Source organism: Lithobates pipiens, unplaced genomic scaffold, assembly GCF_037356315.1.
Source record: "Lithobates pipiens isolate NorthernLeopardFrog02 unplaced genomic scaffold, aLitPip1_a1.2 Scaffold_19, whole genome shotgun sequence".
Taxonomy (NCBI): Eukaryota; Metazoa; Chordata; class Amphibia; order Anura; family Ranidae; genus Lithobates; species Lithobates pipiens.
The window spans coordinates 521,228,216-521,246,076 of NW_027507764.1; the positions used below are offsets into that span (position 1 = coordinate 521,228,216).

Consider the following 17,861-nt stretch of genomic DNA (forward strand, 5'->3'; position numbering starts at 1 on the left):
CCCCTTCTCTTTTCTTCCTTCCTCCCCTATCTCTCACCCCCTCCACCCACTCTCTCTTTTGGAAAAAGTGGAAAATTGGGAATGACGGCCCCACCCCCCCCCTCTGGATGGATTATGCCGGAGGGACCTGGGGTTTGTGTGACCCTGGATCTTGGTACAGTACTTTATCCGTGCCTTGAATCATTATGATTGATGGAAGGCAGACTCACAGTTGCGAATATACCTGTATCAAGTATTGTTCAGCTGCTTTTTGCTCTGTATTTCTCTGTTGCATTATGTACTCGGGGGACCGTCTTCCCCTGTTTGTAGAAAAAATTATATTTGAAAAAAAAAAAGAAGCCTACGACACCTGGTATTCCCAGGCGGTCTCCCATCCAGGCATTAACCAGGCCCGACCCTGCTTAGCCTCCAAGATCAGACGAGATGGAACAGATTCAGGGGGATGTGGCCGTAGCCAATAACTTCAGGCACTCTCAACTCTCTTGACAAACGCCAAGATGGTCACCTTGGGAAAGAAACAAAAAAAAAACAAGTCAACACCAACAACATAAAAAGAAGTCTACAGCACCTAGTATTCCCAGGTGGTCTCTCATCCAGGTATTAACAAGGCCCGACCCTGTTTAGTCTCTGAGATCAGACGAGATCTGGTGCTTTCAGGGTTATGTGGCCATAGGCAAGCTCTTCAGGCACTCTCAACCCTCTTGGCAAACACCAAGATGGTCACCTTGGTAAACAAACAAAACAAAAACAAGTCAACGCCAACAACATAAAAAGAAGCCTACAGCACCTAGTATTCCCAGGTTGTCTCCAATCCAGGTACTAGCAAGGCCCAACCCTGTTTAGCCTCTGAGATCAGAGGAGATCGGGCGCTTTCAGGGTTATGTGCCCATATGCAATCTCTTTGGGCACTCTCAACCCTCTTGACAAATGCCAAGATAGTCAACTTGAGATACAAGCGAAAAAAGACAGGTCAATGTCAACAACATAAAAAGAAGAATACGGCACCTAGTATTCCAACGCCATCTCCCATCCAGGTACTAACTAGGCCCAACCCTTCTTAGCCTCAGAGATAAGAAGAGCTAGGGCTTTTTCAGGGTGATGCTGCTGTAAGCGATCTCTTTGGGCACCTCTCAACCCTCTTGACAAATGCCAAGATGGTCAGCTTGGGAAACAAGCGGAAAAAAACAAACGAATCAACGCCAACAACATAAAAAGAAGCCTACAATAACTGGTATTCCCAGGTGGTCTCCCATCCAGGTACTAACCAGGCCTGACTATTCTTAGCCTCCAAGATCAGACAAGATTGGGTGCTTTCAGAGTGATGTGGCCATAGGCAATCTCTTCAGGCACCCTCAACCCTCTTGACAAACACCAAGATGGTGACCTTGGGAAACAAGCTAAAAAAAACAGGTCAACGCCAACAACATAAAAAGAAGCCTACGACACCTGGTATTCCCAGGCGGTCTCCCATCCACGTACTAACAAGGCCTGACTCTTCTTAGCCTCCAACATCAAATGAGATCGGGTGCTTTCAGGGTGATGTGCCCGTAGGCAATCCCTTCAGGCACTTTCAACCCTCTTGACAAACGCCAAGATGGTCACCTTGGGAATCAAGCAACAACTTAAAAAAAAAGCCTATGGCATTGAGAAATCCCAGGCGGTCTCCCATCCAGGTACTAACCAGGTCCCAACCCTGCTTAGCCTCTGAGATCAAATGAGATTGGGCTCTTTCAGGGTGATGCAGCCATAGTAGATTTTTTTCAGGCACGCTCAACCCTCTTGACAAATGCCAAGATGGTCACCTTGGGAAGCAAACAAAAAATCAAGTCAACGCCAACAACATAAAAAGAAGCCTACAGCACCTAGTATTCCCAGGCGGTCTCCCATCCAGGTATTAACAAGGCACGACCCTTTCTAGCCTCTGAGATCAGAGGAGATTGGGTGCTTTCAGGGTGATGTGCCCATAGGCAATCTCTTTGGGCACTCTCATCCCTCTTGAAAAATGCCAAGATAGTCACCCTGGGAAACAAGCGAAAAAAAACAGGTCAACGCCAACAACATGAAAAGAAGAATACGGCACCTGGTATTCCAAGGCCGTCTCCCATTCAAGTACTAACTAGGCCCAACCCTTCTTAGCCTCCGAGATCAGAAGAGATAGGGTGCTTTCAGGGTGATGCTGCTGTAAGCGATCTCTTTAAGCACTCTCTACCCTCTTGACAAATGCCAAGATGATCACTTTGGGAAACAAGCGAAAAAAAACAGGTCAACACCAACAACATAAAAAGAAGCCTGCGGCATCTGGAAAACCCAGGCGGTCTCCCATCCAGGTACAAACCAGGCCCAACCCTGCTTAGCCTCTGAGACCAGACGAGATTGGGTGCTTTAAGGGTGTTGCGGCCGTAGGCAATTTCTTTGTGCACTCTCAACCCTCTTGACAAATGGCAAGATGGTCACCTTGGGAAAAAAGGGAAAAAACACAGGTCAACGCCGACAACATAATGAGAAGCGTACGGCACCTGGTATTCCCAGGCTGTCTCCCGTCCAGGTACTAACCAGGCCCATCGCTGCTTAGCCTCCAAGATCAGATGAGATTGGGCTCTCTCAGGGTGATTTGGCCGTAGGCACTCTCTTTGGGCACTCTGAAGCCTCTTGACAAAGGCCAAGATGCTCACCTTGGGAAAAAAGCTAAAAAAAACAGGTCAAAGCCAACAACATAAAAAGAAGTCTACAGCATCCGGTATTCCCAGGCGATCTCCCAATCAAGACACTAACCAGGCCAGATCCTTCTATGGCACCTGGTCTTCCCAGGCAGTCTCCCATCCAGGTACTAACCAGGCCTGACACTGCTTAGCCTCTGAAATCAGACGAGATCAGGTGCTTTCAGGGTGATGTGGCCGTAAGCATTCTCTTCAAGACACGCCCAACCCTCTTGACAAACGCCAAGATGTTCGCCTTCAGAAACAAGCGAAAAAAACAGGTCAAAGCCAACAACATAAAAAGAAGCCTATGGCACCTGGTATTCCCAGGCGGTCTCCCATCCAGCTACTAACCAGGCCTGACACTGTTTAGCCTCCGAGATCAGACGAGATTGGACGCTTTCAGGGTGATGGGGCCGTAGGTGATCTCTTCGGGCACTCTCAACCCTCTTGACAAATGCCAAGATGGTCACCTTGGGAAACAAGTGAAAAAAAAAAAACAGGTCAAGGTCAATAACATAAAAAGAAGCCTACGGCACCTGTTATTCCCAGACGTTCTCCTATCCTGGTATTAACCAGGCCCAACACTGCTTAGCCTCCGAGATCAGACAAGATCGGGTGTTTTCAGGGTGATGGGGCCGTAGGTGATCTCTTTAGGCACTCTCGACCCTCTTTTTAAAAGCCAAGATGGTCACCTTGGGAAACAAGCGAAAATAAACAGGTCAACACCAACAACATAAAAAGAAGCCTACGGCACCTGGTATTCACAGATGGTCTCCCATACAGGTATTAACCAGGCCGTACACTGCTAGGCCTCTGAGATCAGATGAGATTGTGCGCTTTCAGGGTGATGTGGCCATAGGTGTTCTATTCAGACACTCTCAACCCTCTTGACAAATGCCAAGATGGTCATCTTGGGAAAAAAGTGAAAAAAAAACAGGCCAACGCCAACAACATAGACCCTGGCGGTCTCCCATCTGACCCTGACCCTGACCCTGCTTAGCCTCTGAGATCGGGCGCTTTCAGGGTGATGTGGCCTTAGGCGAACGCTTCGGGACATACTCAAAACTCTTGACAGATGCTAAAATGGTCACCTTGGGAAACAAGCGAAAAAAAAACAGGTCAAAGCCAACAATATAAAAAGATTCCTACGGCACCTGTAATTAGGTACTATCCAGACCGGACCCTGCTTAGCCTCCGAGATCAGATGAGATCGGGCGCTTTCAGGGTGATGTGGCCGTAGGAGATTTCTTCGGGCTCTCTCAGCCCTCTTGACAAATGCCAAGATGGTCACCTTGGGAAACAAGCGGAAAAAAAAAACATGTCAACGCCAACAGCATAAAAAGAAGCCTTCGGCACCTGGTATTCCCAGTCGGTCTCCCATCCAGTTACTAATCAGGCCCGACAATGCTTAACCTCCGAGATCAGACAAGATCGGGCACTTTCAGGGTGATTTGGCCGTAGGCACTTTCTTTGGGCACTCTCACCCTCTTGACAAACGCCAAGATGGTCATCGTGGGAAACAAGTGAAAAAAAACAGGTCAACGCCAACAACATAAAAAATAGAATTTTTATATACAGCTTACCTGTAAAATCCTTTTCTTGAGAGTACATCACGGGACACAGGAGCTTCATTACATAGTGGGTTATATAGGCACCTCTGGTGATTGGACACTGGTTAACCCCCAATTAAGGAGAATTCCTCCCCTATATAACCCCTCCCATATGGGAGGCACCTCAGTTTTGTAGCAAAGCAATAGGAAACCACGTAAAACCCAAGAGGGGTGGGAGCCCTGTGTCCCGTGATGTACTCTCAAGAAAAGGATTTTACAGGTAAGCTGTGTATAAAAATCCTATTTTCTTGATCATACATCAGGGGACACAGGAGCTTCATTACATAGTGGGATGTCCCAAAGCAATGCTCAGATTGAGGGGAGGGAGACACAGATCATAATATATAGACCGCCAAGGACCGGAGGACCTAAACTGCAGCCTGCAGTACACTGCGCCCAAAGGCGATATCCTCTTGCCCTCTGACATCCACCTGATAGAATCTGGTGAATATGTGGACTGATGACCAAGTTGCAGCCTTACAGATCTGAGCCAGGGAGGCCTGGTGATGCACTGCCCAAGAAGCACTTACAGCCCTAGTTGAGTGCGCTTTCACTTGAAAAGGAGGGATCTTCCCTTTAACACTATAGGCCTGAGAAATAATCTGTCTAATCCACCATGAGAGAGTGGATTTTGATGCCACCTGACCCTTCCTAGGGCCTTCCGGCAAAATAAATAAGCAATCAGTTTTCCTTATCTGTGCAGTTGCCTGAAGATAGATACTGATTGCCCTTACCACATCCAAAGTGTGCAAAGATTCTTCTTCTGCAGACTGTGGGTCCGGAAAAAAGGATGGTAGGCTTACATCTTGATTCAAATGGAATCCTGAAACCACCTTAGGCAGAAAGGACCTGTTGGGACGCATTACCACCAGGTCCTTATGAATAATTAGATACGGTTCTTTACTGGAGAGAGCTGCTAGTTCTGACACTCTTCTAGCCGTTGATATGGCTACCAAGAAAACCAATTTTTTAGTCAAAAGAACTAACGAAGCCTGATGCAAAGGTTCAAAAGGTTGCCCCTGCAAAGCTGAGAGAACCAAATTCAGATCCCATGGGCATACCGGAGGTTTGACTGGCGGTCTTATCCGCATAGCCCCCTGGATGAAAGCCCGCACCAGGGAATGTGATGCAAGTGGTTTCTGAAAAAACACTGACAAGGCCGAAATATGCACCTTGATAGTGCTTATGGCCAAATTCATTTCTAGGCCTGACTGGAGGAAGGCCAAGATCCTGCTAATGACATACTTTCTAGGATGACATTCCCTGAGTTCACAACAGGAAACATATGCCCTCCAGATTTTGTAGTAAATAAGCCTGGAGGCCGGCTTTCTGGCATTGACCAGAGTAGAAAGGACTGGGCCCGAAAGCCCACGGTCTCTCAGAATGTGGGTCTCAGCAGCCAAACCGTCAAAGTCAGACTGTGTAAAGCAGCATGGTAAATTGGACCCTGTGAGAGCAGATCTGGCCGGAGAGGGAGGATCCACGGCCTGCCTACTGCCAACTTCATGATCTCTGCGTACCACGGTCGCCTGGGCCAAGCCGGGTCTACCAAAAGAAGCGACTTTGTTTCCCTCTAGACTCTTCCCAGGAACCGCGACAGAAGCGGGCACGGGGGGAAGGCATAAATCAAATTGTACTGATCCCAGGGAACTGTCAGAGCATCCGACCCCTGAGCGAGTGTATCTCTTGTCCTTGACACAAATTTGTCCAGTTTTCTGTTGAACCTGGACGCAAACAGATCTACGTCTGGAGTACCCCACCTGCGACATATGTTCCAAAACACGTCGGGGTGCAGAGCCCATTCTCCTAGGCACAACTGCTGGCGGCGCAGAAAATCTGTCTGCCAATTTTCCACTCCTGGAATGAAGACTGCAGAAAGGCATGGAACATGCCTTTCTGCCCAGACAAGTATACGATTCACCTCTTTTTGCGCAACCAGACTTCTGGTACCGCCCTGGTGATTGATATAGGCCACTGCTGTGGCATTGTCGGACTGAACCCGAACAGGTCTGAAAGACCAGTTTATGAGAGCCATATAAACTGCCCGGATCTCCAAGACATTTATGGGCAATAGCTTCTCGATCGCAGACCATTTCCACTGCGAGCACGTCTCCTCCAACACTGCTCCCCAGCCTGTCAGGCTGCCATTTGTCATAATAATCTTCCATGGAAGAGGAAGAAAAGTTTTGCCTTTCAGCAAATTCTCGGTTTGTAACGAGACTCTTAGACTCGTTAGACGAGACTCTTGCGTGTCCCTGGGGATAGACGCATAGGAAGATCCAAGGACTGGGGCTTCCTGTTTCAAGCCGCAAGGATGAATCTTTGCAGAGGCCTTGAGTGGAACTGGGCGAATGGAACGGCCTCGAAGGAGGCGACCATTTTCCCAAAGAGTCTCATGCACAACCGAATGGGGGAAGATCTTCTGCCCAGAATTAGACGCACCAGATCCCCAATGGCCAAGGCTTTTGGCCTTGGTAGAAACACCTTGCCCTGAGCAGTGTCGATAACCATACCCAGGTATTCCAACCTGGTAGCAGGCTGTAGGGACGACTTTTCTAGGTTTATAATCCAACCTAGGCGTTCCAGCTGTTCTAGCGCTCTGGTAACACTGTGGTTCAGGAGCGCTACTGTTTTCTCTATGAGAAGCAAATCGTCTAGATAAGCCATGACGGCTATACCCTGAGCTCTTAGGTTTGCTAAGAGAGGGTCCAGAATCTTTGTGAAGACTCGAGGGGCCGTAGCTAGCCCGAACGGCAAGGCCACAAATTGAAAATGGCGCCGCTCTACCGCAAACCTTAGATTCTTTTGGTGTGCGGGAAAAATTGGCACATGGAGATATGCATCCTTGATGTCTATTGATGCCATAAACTCTCCCCCTTGCAGGGAAGAGACCACAGTGCGAATTGACTGTATTCAGAAGGACCGGATGCGTAAAAAACGGTTCAGATCCTTCAGATCCAGGATAGGTCTGACACTTCCATTTGGCTTTGGAACGGTGAAGAGATTCGAGTAAAACCCTGAACCCTGTTCTTTTGGGTCCACTTCTACTATCACCCCCTGGGATAGTAAGTGATCTAAGGCCAGAAATAGCGGTCTTTGCTTTACTGGGTCCCTGGGGATCCTTGACCTTAGAAAGCGAGAAGGTGGAATCTCCTGAAACTCCAGCTTGTAGCCCAGAGATACCGAAGAGACCACCCACTCATCCCGGATCTCTTCCCGCCAGGCTTCTGCAAACTGCAAGAGCCTTCCCCCCACTTGGCCGAGCGGGGGCGCTCCTTCACAAGGAAGCTTTCGGGCTCTGCTTGGCAGGCTTTCGCCCTCAGGATTTCTTCTGCCCCTGGGCCCGGCCTTGAGCCTTTCCTGTAGAGGGAGGTTGAGAAGGCCGTCGCCACTGCTTAGAGCTTGATGCTCCGGGAGAGAGAGAACACCTAAATGATGGACGTTTGCTCCTTTTGACTGGAAGGAGAGTAGATTTACCCCCTGAAATTTTTTGGACGAATTTGTCTAATTCTTCTACAAACAAACGTTCCCCTTTAAACGGGAACCCAATCAAATGCTTCTTGCATGATAGCTCAGCTTGCCCAATTCTTTAGCCATAGGGCCCTTCGCATGTGTACCAACAGGAGAGACAAACGAGATGCTTGTTGGACAGAATCCGAAATCGCATCAATCAGGAAACACAGAATTTGAGGTATTTCTGCATAATTCTCCACTTCCTCACTGGGAAGGAGGCCAAGCATCTGCTTAACCTGTTCCTTGAGGAACTGACACAACCCCACAGCTGCGACTGTAAGTTGCACTACAGTGCCAGTCATGGAAAAGGAGGCTTTTTTTTTTTTGTAAAATCTTTATTTTGAGATATTTTGACATTGAAACACACTTAAGTATACATTAGACAGGTGTGTCAGGACCAAACAAAGAACAAATAAACTGTAGGAAACAATGACACCCATAAAAACTGACCCAGTGGCCAAGAGTTGGCGGCTCAAACCAGACACATGAATTAGGCAAACGGGTGGAGATGAACGTCTGGAGTGTCTTCTAGCTCATACACATCAAGTCCGGCCTCCGTGGGCTAGGGCCCCGCTCCAAGGTGCCTCTGAGCGGAAAGGAGAGGACGGGCCAGAGCCCAGTCCCCCACCTCCCGTCATACAAAAGGCCGGGGAGGCATGGGACCACCCCCAGGGGCCGCCCAGGAGAGGGGGGCACAATCACCTCCAGCAACCTCTCCCGAGCGTCCCCCGGGGGTAGGACAGGCCCACAGCAACCCCCCCGCCCAGGAGGGACGTCCCAGCATGGACCCCTCCGGACAGAGGGATTCCCCCCGTCAGCCAAACAAAGTGGCCGCAGGGCCAGCCAGCCCACAGGAAGCCTAACGCACCACCACAGCTCAATACCACGTAGGTCAATAAAAGGCAACATCTTATAGTGTGGAATACAGAGAAAGAAGGTAAAAAAGAACAGTAGGAAGGGTGAGAGAGAGGCAAGAAGGGGTAGAGAGGGGATTGGGGGATAGGGTAAGGGAGGAGGGTGGAGCCTACTTGACATCCCTGCGAAGTGCAGCGGTCCAGCACCAGGCGAGTCTCAGCAGCAAAGTCGTCTCTCCGTCCATGGGGCAAGAAGGTGAAAAACAGCCACTAGGTGGGAACATCATTGTGTGTGCGGGATCTCAAAGAGGGTTCCGCTAGCTCCAGTAGAGCCAAGTCCAGACTGGAGGTAGCGTATATAGTTTCGGACATGTAGACTGTCCATGATTGCCATATGCTGTCACACTTAGCCCGTGTACCCCTACAGGTTGCCACCCAATATTCCGCTTCTCTGATGTCATTCACTTTTTTGACCCAGTCCTCCACTGTGGGAGTCCTAGTTTGTTTCCAGTAAATCGGTATAAGACGTCTGGCCGCGTTCAACAGATGCGGCAGAGGGCTTTTTTTGTATCTACCAATCGGGATCGGAGGAATGTGCAAAAGATAGTTGGCCGGAGACAGTGGCACATCAAGATGCAAAACTGCCTCTATGCGGGATCGGATGTCCTCCCAGAATGGCTTGATTCGTGGGCAATCCCACCAAATATGAAGGAGGGTGCCCAATTGGCCACATTCCCTCCAGCACCGGTCCGATACCGAAGGGTAGATACGTGCTAAGTCTGCCGGCACTCTGTACCAGCGAGACAGTACTTTAAAATTAGTTTCTTGGGTTTTGGACTCCATGGAGCTAGCGTACGTGAGTTTGTAGAGGTGGGACAGTTGGGCCGCGGTTGTAGCTCCCTCTCCCAGACCCGTATGTATGTCGGTCTAGCGACCTCGGTAACACAGCCCAGCAAGTGATATAATTCGGAGATCAGGTGGGGAGTGGGTTCATCTGCTACAAAAAAACGCTCAAATGGTGTAAGGTGCGCTTCGTCCCTGATTAAGTGGCCATGGGCTTCAAAAAAGTGGTGCAATTGCCTGTATCGCCAAAAATTCATAGCTGTCTGCGCATGCCCGGTCTGCAGGGATTCATAGCTGACCATTTGGCCACCGCTGAGAAACTGTCCACAACTGGCATTCCCGTCAGCTGCCCAGGGGACAAAAAAGGCCCTCCGCTCCCCTGGCGGGAACCATAAGAACCCTCCCAGCAGGGCAAGCGGAGAAACAGGGGGGGATAGGCCCAGCGTCTTGTTCAGTTTGTCCCAAATCAAAAGAGACTGTACAGTGAGCGGGGAGACATCCACCGATAACCCCCTATATTCCGGGGACAACCAGGGCGCATAAGCCAAATCTCTCCCAGCTAGCCATTTTTACAGAGAGACCCACACTTTTGACTTAGTATGAAATTTCCAATTAAGTATCCTCTGTAGAACAATAGCCCTGTGGTACCTCTGGATATCCGGAACCCCCAGACCCCCCGTCAGCTTCGAGCGTTTCAGCAAGGCCATGGCTATTCGAGATTTCTTTGTGTTCCACACAAATGTCGACAGAATGCTATTCAATTGGGTAAAAAACAGTTTAGGGAGGGAGATGGGTATCATTTGTAAAAAGAATAATACTCGGGGCAGGATATTCATTTTAATAATATTAATGCGGCCGAACCACGTATAAGCGGTTTTGGTCCACTGCAACAAATCCGCCTTGATCGCATGTAATAAGGGGGGGAAATTAGCGGCATATAAGGCATCAAAGCAGTTGGTCAACTGGATGCCCAGGTATTTAATAGAAGACGTGGCCCAGGTAAAGGGGAATGCTAATTGCAGGTGGTCCGCTTGAGGCGGGGCGAGGTGAATAGGCAAAATCTCCGATTTGGAAAGGTTTATCTTGAAATTGGATAACTCACCAAAAGTCCTCAGCTCCTTCAACAGAACCGGCAACGAGATCAGGGGTTCAGAGAGATAAAGGAGCACATCGTCCGCATACGCCGACAGTTTGTGCTCCGTCATCCCAACCTTCAGGCCTCTAATGTCTGCGTTCACCCTCACCCTGCAGAGCAGTGGTTCCAGTACCAAGGCAAAAAGGAGAGGAGACAGTGGACACCCCTGTCTCGTGCCGTTTCGAATCGGGAACCGGGAGGAAAGCACCCCATTCACCTTCACCTGTGCACACGGAGTGGAGTACAAGGCCATAATTGAGGACATCATATGCGTCCCCAACCCCTGAGCCTCCAGTACCGCCCATAAGTACCCCCAGTCGACGCGGTCAAACGCCTTTTCGGCGTCCATCGAAAGGACGATACAAGGTTTAGGATCAGGACTGTTACGTGCCCAATGAATGAGTTGGATTGCCCTGATGGAGTTATCTCTCGCCTCCCTGCCACGAATAAACCCTGCTTGGTCTGAGTGAATAATTTGGGGCATAAGACTCCAAAGTCTGTTTGCCAGGACTTTTGCTAGAATCTTAATATCGACGTTAAGAAGGGAAATCGGTCGATAGCTCTGGGGGACGGTAGGATCTTTGCCCTCTTTTGGCAGCACCGTAATGTGTGCCAACAGTGCTTCGGTTGGGATAGGCTTCCCCTCCGCGATGGAATTAAAGTAGGTGCACATATGTGGCGTTAAGAGGGGCAGGAAGATCTTATAGTAGGAACCCGAAAAACCATCCGATCCCAGGCTCTTGCCCTTGGGCATGGATTTCACCGTTAGCGCAATTTCCTCCGGCGAAATCGGCCGCTCCAAGTCGACGCATTGTTCCGCCGTAAGTGTAGGGACTCTCGCCGACGCTAAAAATTCTTGAATGGCAGCAGACTTGGGAGGCTGAGCGTGTGCGGGCGAGGCTGGGGAAAGGTTATAAAGTTGGGCGTAAAATTCCTGGAACCCCGAGGCAATCTTGTTGGATTGGACCCAAAACGGCACCCGAGGGGGGACGGAGCTTCTGTACATAAGCTTGAGCATGTTTCTTGCGAAGGGCCCTGGCCAGCATACGGCCGCATTTGTTTCCATGTTCATAGTACCTGTGTGAAAGATGCCTGGCCTGCCTACACGTGTGGCGATCTAATAAACGTAAAAACAGGTCACGCAATTCAAAAAGCTTCTGCTTAGCCTCTGGGCTCCCCCCCTGCTTATGGGAGAGTTCTGCCGCCTGTAAGGCGGCCAGAACCCTGTTGAAATCCTCTTGACGTGCTTTCTTGATTTGGGAACCCAATGATATCAGTTCCCCTCTAATCACGGCTTTGTGCCCCTCCCAAAGCACACCCGCACTTATCTCATCCGAGGCGTTTTCCCTAAAATAGTGGGAGATGGTCTCCGACACCTTGGCAACCGCAGCAGAGTCATCCAAGAGATTTTCGTTCAGTCTCCACGTCCAGGCCCTGTGGGGACCAGATGGTAATTGAATGGTCACGCCAACCGGTGCATGGTCCGAAAGGGTGATGCTGCCAATGGATGCCGTCTACAGAAGCTCAAGCGTGGGACGGTCAACATAGACATGGTCTATGCACGTGTATACGTCATGGACGGACGAGTAATAGCTAAAGTCTCGTCCCGAGGGATGCAAAATCCTCCAGATATCAAGTAAAAGGTGTGCCTGCAGTGATTTGCGAAAGTGTTTGAAAAAGGCATGGGAGTGTGAGGGTCGGGTGCTCGAAGTGTCGAGCAGATGGTCCGGGCAGACATTAAAGTCCCCGCCTAAAATTAAATACCCGGCTTTAAAGTCTGTCAATAGGTCAAGGGTAGCGTCCAGGAAGGTGCCCTTTAGGAAAACAAATCGGCCCTGAGGGTCAATTTTGTTATCCACTGGCTGAAAAGGGCACGTCTTATGGAACGCTATGGCAGTCCCTCTGGACTTGGCCTTAGGAGATGTACTGTGAAACCACTGATTAAACATATGGGTGGGCAACCTGGGTAGGGAATGGCTGGTGAAATGTGTTTCCTGCAGGAAGACCACTTGGGCCTTCAACTTTTTAAGTTCCCACCACAATTTGTTCCTCTTCCCCGGAGAGCAGAGACCCCGTAAATTGTAGGAAATTACCTGGAGTGTAGACATGGGAGAGTTGGAGGGTGGAGGACTGGGCAAGCGTCCCAACCCGCCTGGTGTAAGGACCGCAGCAACAGCAGGCTCCTAGGAAAAGGTGGGAGTGAAAAAAGAGGGAGAAGAAAAGGGGAGAGATAGGGAGATAAAAAACACAAAAAAATAGTACAAAAATACCAACAACATAAAAACAAAACAGCTACATCAAAATTAGACAATGCAGCAGTTTGGGGGGAGATGGGACCCACCCCACTATCCGGGGGGGCTCCTAGCTCCCTCCTAAAGTCCCAACAGGGAACTAAACCCATGGATGGATGGCCTATGTGGGGAACGTAAACCAAAACAAGGGGGAAAAGGAAGGTCCCCGCCCCGCCCACCACATCTGAGAGCAGAATAGCCTCAATTCGGGAGAAAAACCGATCCAAAAAAGCAACAAAAGTAAAAAATAAAAGAGGAGGAAAAAAGGGGTGAAGCCCAGTGTGGGCTGATTGCATTCGGGGACGTGGAGTCTGGCCGATCCCTGGCAGAGGCCCCCCCGCCACGGTAGCCGCACAGCAAACTGCAGACCGCGGAGGGGGGGGGGGTCACGGAGGTAGCTACGATGGCAAAAGAAAAGGGGGAAATAAAAACAGAAACCAAAACACATTAAAAAAAAAACCTCCCCCCACCCCTGGTGCCCCGCAAAGGGAAGAAAAAGGGGGCGCCGTGGCAGACCACCTTCCAACATTGGGAATGTAAACATTCTCCGCCCTGTAGGCCTAATCTGATAGTCAAACAGTAACAAGGGCTGGAGAGAAGTCACCAAAAATTCTTGCGGCCACGGCAGCCACAGTCTTCGGCCACATAGGGCACATCCAGGTCCCTGGAACACCCGGGGGGGGGGGGTACAGGGTCAAAACATCCCATTTACAATTCCCGTGGGGGAGGCCCAGACACCAGCAATCATAGTAGAAAAAGTCCGCAATCAGCCGTCTATCACACAGCCCAGGCTCGGTATCAGTCTCGGGTGGTAGAAGGAACCACTGAAGAGTTGCGGGTTGAACTATGTCTGTCCCTCCGTCGATGCTTGCGTGTGACTGTAGACCATCTGTGAGGAAGGGGGGGGACAAGCAAGTCGCTCGGGGGTCCTCTACAATCCAGAAAGTCCACGGGATTCAGCCCCAGAGAGGATAGAAAATGTGGAAGATCGTCTTTTGTGCGCAGGGTCACCTGCCTGCCATCCTTAAGCACATGCAGAGAGAAGGGGAAGCCCCAGCGGTAGGACAGTCCTGCAGCCTGGAGCACAGAAAGGAGCGGGCGAAGGGCTCTCCGCCGCATGAGGGTGCGCCGCGAGAGATCCTGATAGAAAGTCAGTGGAGCACCATCAAAATCATAAAAGGGCTTACCCCGCACTTTTTTCATAATCCGGTCCTTGATAGTATATTTGTGAAGTTTACAGATTATATCCCTGGGATTGTCAGCGTCTTGAGACGGGGGGCGCAGTGCTCTGTGGGCTCGGTCTATTTCAATAGGAGCAGTGGCTGGGAGTCCCAATATGTCCCTAAAGATATCAGTCAGAGTGGGGACAATATCCCTGGGTCCAGTAGCCTCCGGGAGCCCCCTGATCCTGATATTGGCCCTCCTGCTGCGGTTTTCAACATCATCCAATTGCCCCAGCAGTACCTCAAGCTGATGGTCTTGTGTTTGGCACCTAGATTGCAGCAGAGCAATAGCGGGGAGAGTCTCCTCTAGTTTTTCCTCCAGGGCCTCCACTCTGTGACCCAGATGTGTAGTATCAGCTTTAAGCTGGGCAATATCAGCGGTGAAAGCCTTCTCCACTCTGCTAGTGAACTTTTCTAGGTCCTCTCTGGTGGGGAGAGACATAATATGGCGGCGTATTGTGTCATCTCCCATGAGGTCTGAGACCTCTGAGCGGCCATCCAGGGACCTGGGGGATGCAGGGGGGGCCGAATCGCTTACCGATCCTGGGGAGGGCACCGGAGAAGCCAGGGGAGACGGTCCGGTCGACTGGGAAGGCGTCGCTGTAGCAGGCTGTGAGGATTTCCCAGCTTTCTGAAGTTTCCCGGTCAATATTGGGTCCATCGCGGCCCTGTCTGTGGGGGCCCGGGAAGAACTGATCCAGCTGTCCCTGCCGCTTCTTGTTACCCTGCGGCGGTCGGGAAGACTGCCGGGATCGTTGGGACATTGAGCCCGGTGATGTGGATCAGATTTCCCCGCTGAGGGCAGCTGATATGTGCGGCGATGGAGCGGAGCTGAGGTGAAGCACTTCCTCACTCCTCCATGGTCAGGACACGCCCCCCCAAAAGGAGGCTTTTAATAATGTTTCCAGCTTCTTATCAGTTGGATCTTTAAATACCTGAGCATTATCCAAAGGACAGGTCAGATTTCTATTCACGCAAGAAACAGCCGCATCGACAGATGGGACCCCCCATTTCTTGGTGAAACTTTCCTCCAGAGGATAAAGCATAGAAAACCTTTTAGGAGGAGCAAACAGTTTATCGGGATGTCCCCAATCCTCATACAACAATTTATCCATTAAGGGATTAATTGGAAAGGAAAAGGCAGGTTGTGGGATTTTCCTGACTCCCAGGGAAGAAACAGAGGACGTAGCGATCTCAGCAGCAGGCATTCTGAATGTGGTACGCACCAATTCAGTATAATACTGCACCTGTTTTCTGAGCGCCTGGGAGGAGGGGACTCTCTCCTCTTCCTCTGATTCATCCGACTGCTCAAGATACCTGTCCCAAGATAGGGATCTCTCCTCATTGTCAGAAGTGTCATCTGAAAGAGGAATCTCAGCAGAGGGAGGGGATCTACCCCTTTTCCTGCTTTCTTTCAGGGAAGCTGAAATAAAATTCATGATTCTCCCTTCAAAACCTTCCAATGTAGCCCTAAGGGAGTCCTCAGTGATGTATACCGGGGCTGAAATATCAGGAGAGGCTGCAAATCCTGACAGGGGCACTGACTCATCCTGTGAGGCTGACTCCAGTCTTGCAGGGGGGGGATGGTAACCTACAGGCATTTTTAGAACCCCTAGACCTAGGCGGTGACTTACCAGTGTCCTTGTTATCTCCCCCTGAGACCCTCTTACAAGGAGACATAGTCCTAAGCTACAAAGCAGAGGTACTAGTACAAAGTGCAATCACTGTTGTGCTTAAAGTCTCACAATAAATATATATGCTTAAACTGCACAACCTGATGCTGAGTAGGTTTGTCTTAGGTTTGCCTGGATCCAATCCCTTGGGATGCTTACTGCCCACAGCTCCTGTGTCTCCACTTACAGCCCCCTGACGCTCTGGGCTGTAAAACTGCGCAGTATAGCGCCGTGCACACCGAACGACGCGGCTCGCAAACACACTCCCGCCTCCTCCATTAGCACGGAAGCGTGCTTGGTGTGCGTGCACGAGGACTGCCGGTATCCAGGGGGGAAGGGAATTGCCATCGGAGCTGTCTGGGACCCCCAGACTACGTATTACCTTCATTGTGGCTGAGATTGCAGTGGAGACATGAGTCATCTGGGAGAACCAGGCTTCACTGAGCGTGTGTATCTGAAAGGCATGTAAGTATGCATCAGGCTGCTCTTACTCCCCCTAGTGGTGGAAACCAAGTAAGACATACAACTACTCAATGAAGAAATCCATAATATAATTTATACAGGATTAACTTCCCTTACCTGTCCTCGCCGCAGGAATTGCTGAAAACAGACAGATTCCAGCCTTCACCCATCACGGCGGGCAGAGTTGTGCCAACCTTCAGGTTTTTTTTGGGGTTCCTTCTCAGAAGAACCTCCTACCTGGACCTTGTAAAAGACTCTGCCAGAAACTTTCGTGCCACTATGTAAATAGTACAGTAAGTCTGGTTTTCCCAGAGCCCAGTCTTCCAATAGGAGAGGACTTACAGGCAAAACCTAGTTTCTTCAGATGACGAGGCCCGGGTACCATATCATCTTGGGAGTCAAAATATCGGCCCGAGATATGGATCCGGTTTGTTGTAGCCCTTAGGCCCCCGCAGGGACCTGCACAGAACTTTCTTCATAGCACATGTTTTACGTGACCAACCACCACTGGCAAAGGGAAAAATTAGGTGCCTCCCATATGGGAGGGGTTATATAGGGAAGGAATTCTCCTTAATTGGGGGTTAACCAGTGTCCCATCACCAGAGGTGCCTATATAACCCATTATGTAATGATCCTGTGTCCCGTGATGTATGATCAAGAAATAAGCATACGGCACCTGGTATTCCCAGTCGGTCTTCCATCCAGTTACTAATCAGGCCCGACAATGCTTAACCTCCGAGATCAGACAAGATCGGGCACTTTCAAGGGGATGGGGCCATAGGCGATCTCTTTGGGCACTCTCAACCATCTTGACAAACGCCAACATGGTGACCTTGGGAAACAAGCTAAAAAAACCAAGTCAATGCCAACATTGGAGGCTAAGCAGGGTTGGGCAATCAGTTTACTTGCCTGAAATAGGCATCTCAGAACTGCCATCTGGCTGCTTCCCGGGTTTCCAACTCCTTCAACTAATCCCAGGAGACAATACTTCGCCTCCATCCTGGTGGAGGTTCCAAACACCCGATCAATGGTTCCTGTCACCTCCGTCCAGTAGCAGATCAACTTCGGGCATCTCCAAAACATGTGCATCATGTCTCCCCCCATGTTCCCGCACCGGGGGCAACTTGCGTCCGGCCGTTCGGCCAAATTGAAAAAGTTTACGAGGAGCATAATAAGTTCTATATAATAAGAACAGATGTGACATCCTCTGAGAGGAGAGCCACAATTGACCACAGGCAGTATTCCTGTGGCCAATTATAGCTCAAGGGGGTTTAGTACACACCCCACACTATATAAGGCAGCCAGCGCGGCGGCCTTGTATAGTGTGTTGCGGCGGTCAGGGAAAGAGGACGATAGGCAGGGACAGTGTCTTTACTGCTTGGGAACCTAGCACTGTTACAGTGGGTGTTATGTGCCTCCTGCACAGTACACACCTGAAGCTACCCTTTATTACTGGTGTTCAATTTTTGCAATACAGGCATCTGCAGTGCAGAAGTTAGAGTGGGTGTTGTGTGCCTCCTGCACAGTATACACCTGAAGATACCTCTTATTGCTGGTG

At 50.1% G+C, this 17,861-nt stretch overlaps 11 pseudogenes; all 11 read right to left on the reverse strand.

Moving 5' to 3' along the window:
- Positions 1-337: 337 nt before the first annotated feature.
- LOC143999427 (5S ribosomal RNA) lies at positions 338-456 on the reverse strand (annotated as a pseudogene).
- A 100-nt stretch (positions 457-556) lies between these two features.
- On the reverse strand, positions 557-675 carry LOC143999350 (5S ribosomal RNA; annotated as a pseudogene).
- A 100-nt stretch (positions 676-775) lies between these two features.
- On the reverse strand, positions 776-894 carry LOC143999005 (5S ribosomal RNA; annotated as a pseudogene).
- A 322-nt stretch (positions 895-1,216) lies between these two features.
- LOC143998873 (5S ribosomal RNA) lies at positions 1,217-1,335 on the reverse strand (annotated as a pseudogene).
- A 99-nt stretch (positions 1,336-1,434) lies between these two features.
- Positions 1,435-1,553, reverse strand: LOC143999447 (5S ribosomal RNA; annotated as a pseudogene).
- A 951-nt stretch (positions 1,554-2,504) lies between these two features.
- On the reverse strand, positions 2,505-2,623 carry LOC143998533 (5S ribosomal RNA; annotated as a pseudogene).
- Positions 2,624-2,783: 160 nt separating this feature from the next.
- LOC143998568 (5S ribosomal RNA) lies at positions 2,784-2,902 on the reverse strand (annotated as a pseudogene).
- Positions 2,903-3,001: 99 nt separating this feature from the next.
- Positions 3,002-3,120, reverse strand: LOC143999129 (5S ribosomal RNA; annotated as a pseudogene).
- A 103-nt stretch (positions 3,121-3,223) lies between these two features.
- On the reverse strand, positions 3,224-3,342 carry LOC143998704 (5S ribosomal RNA; annotated as a pseudogene).
- A 701-nt stretch (positions 3,343-4,043) lies between these two features.
- Positions 4,044-4,162, reverse strand: LOC143998459 (5S ribosomal RNA; annotated as a pseudogene).
- A 12,805-nt stretch (positions 4,163-16,967) lies between these two features.
- LOC143999219 (5S ribosomal RNA) lies at positions 16,968-17,086 on the reverse strand (annotated as a pseudogene).
- Between the last annotated feature and the right edge of the window lie 775 nt (positions 17,087-17,861).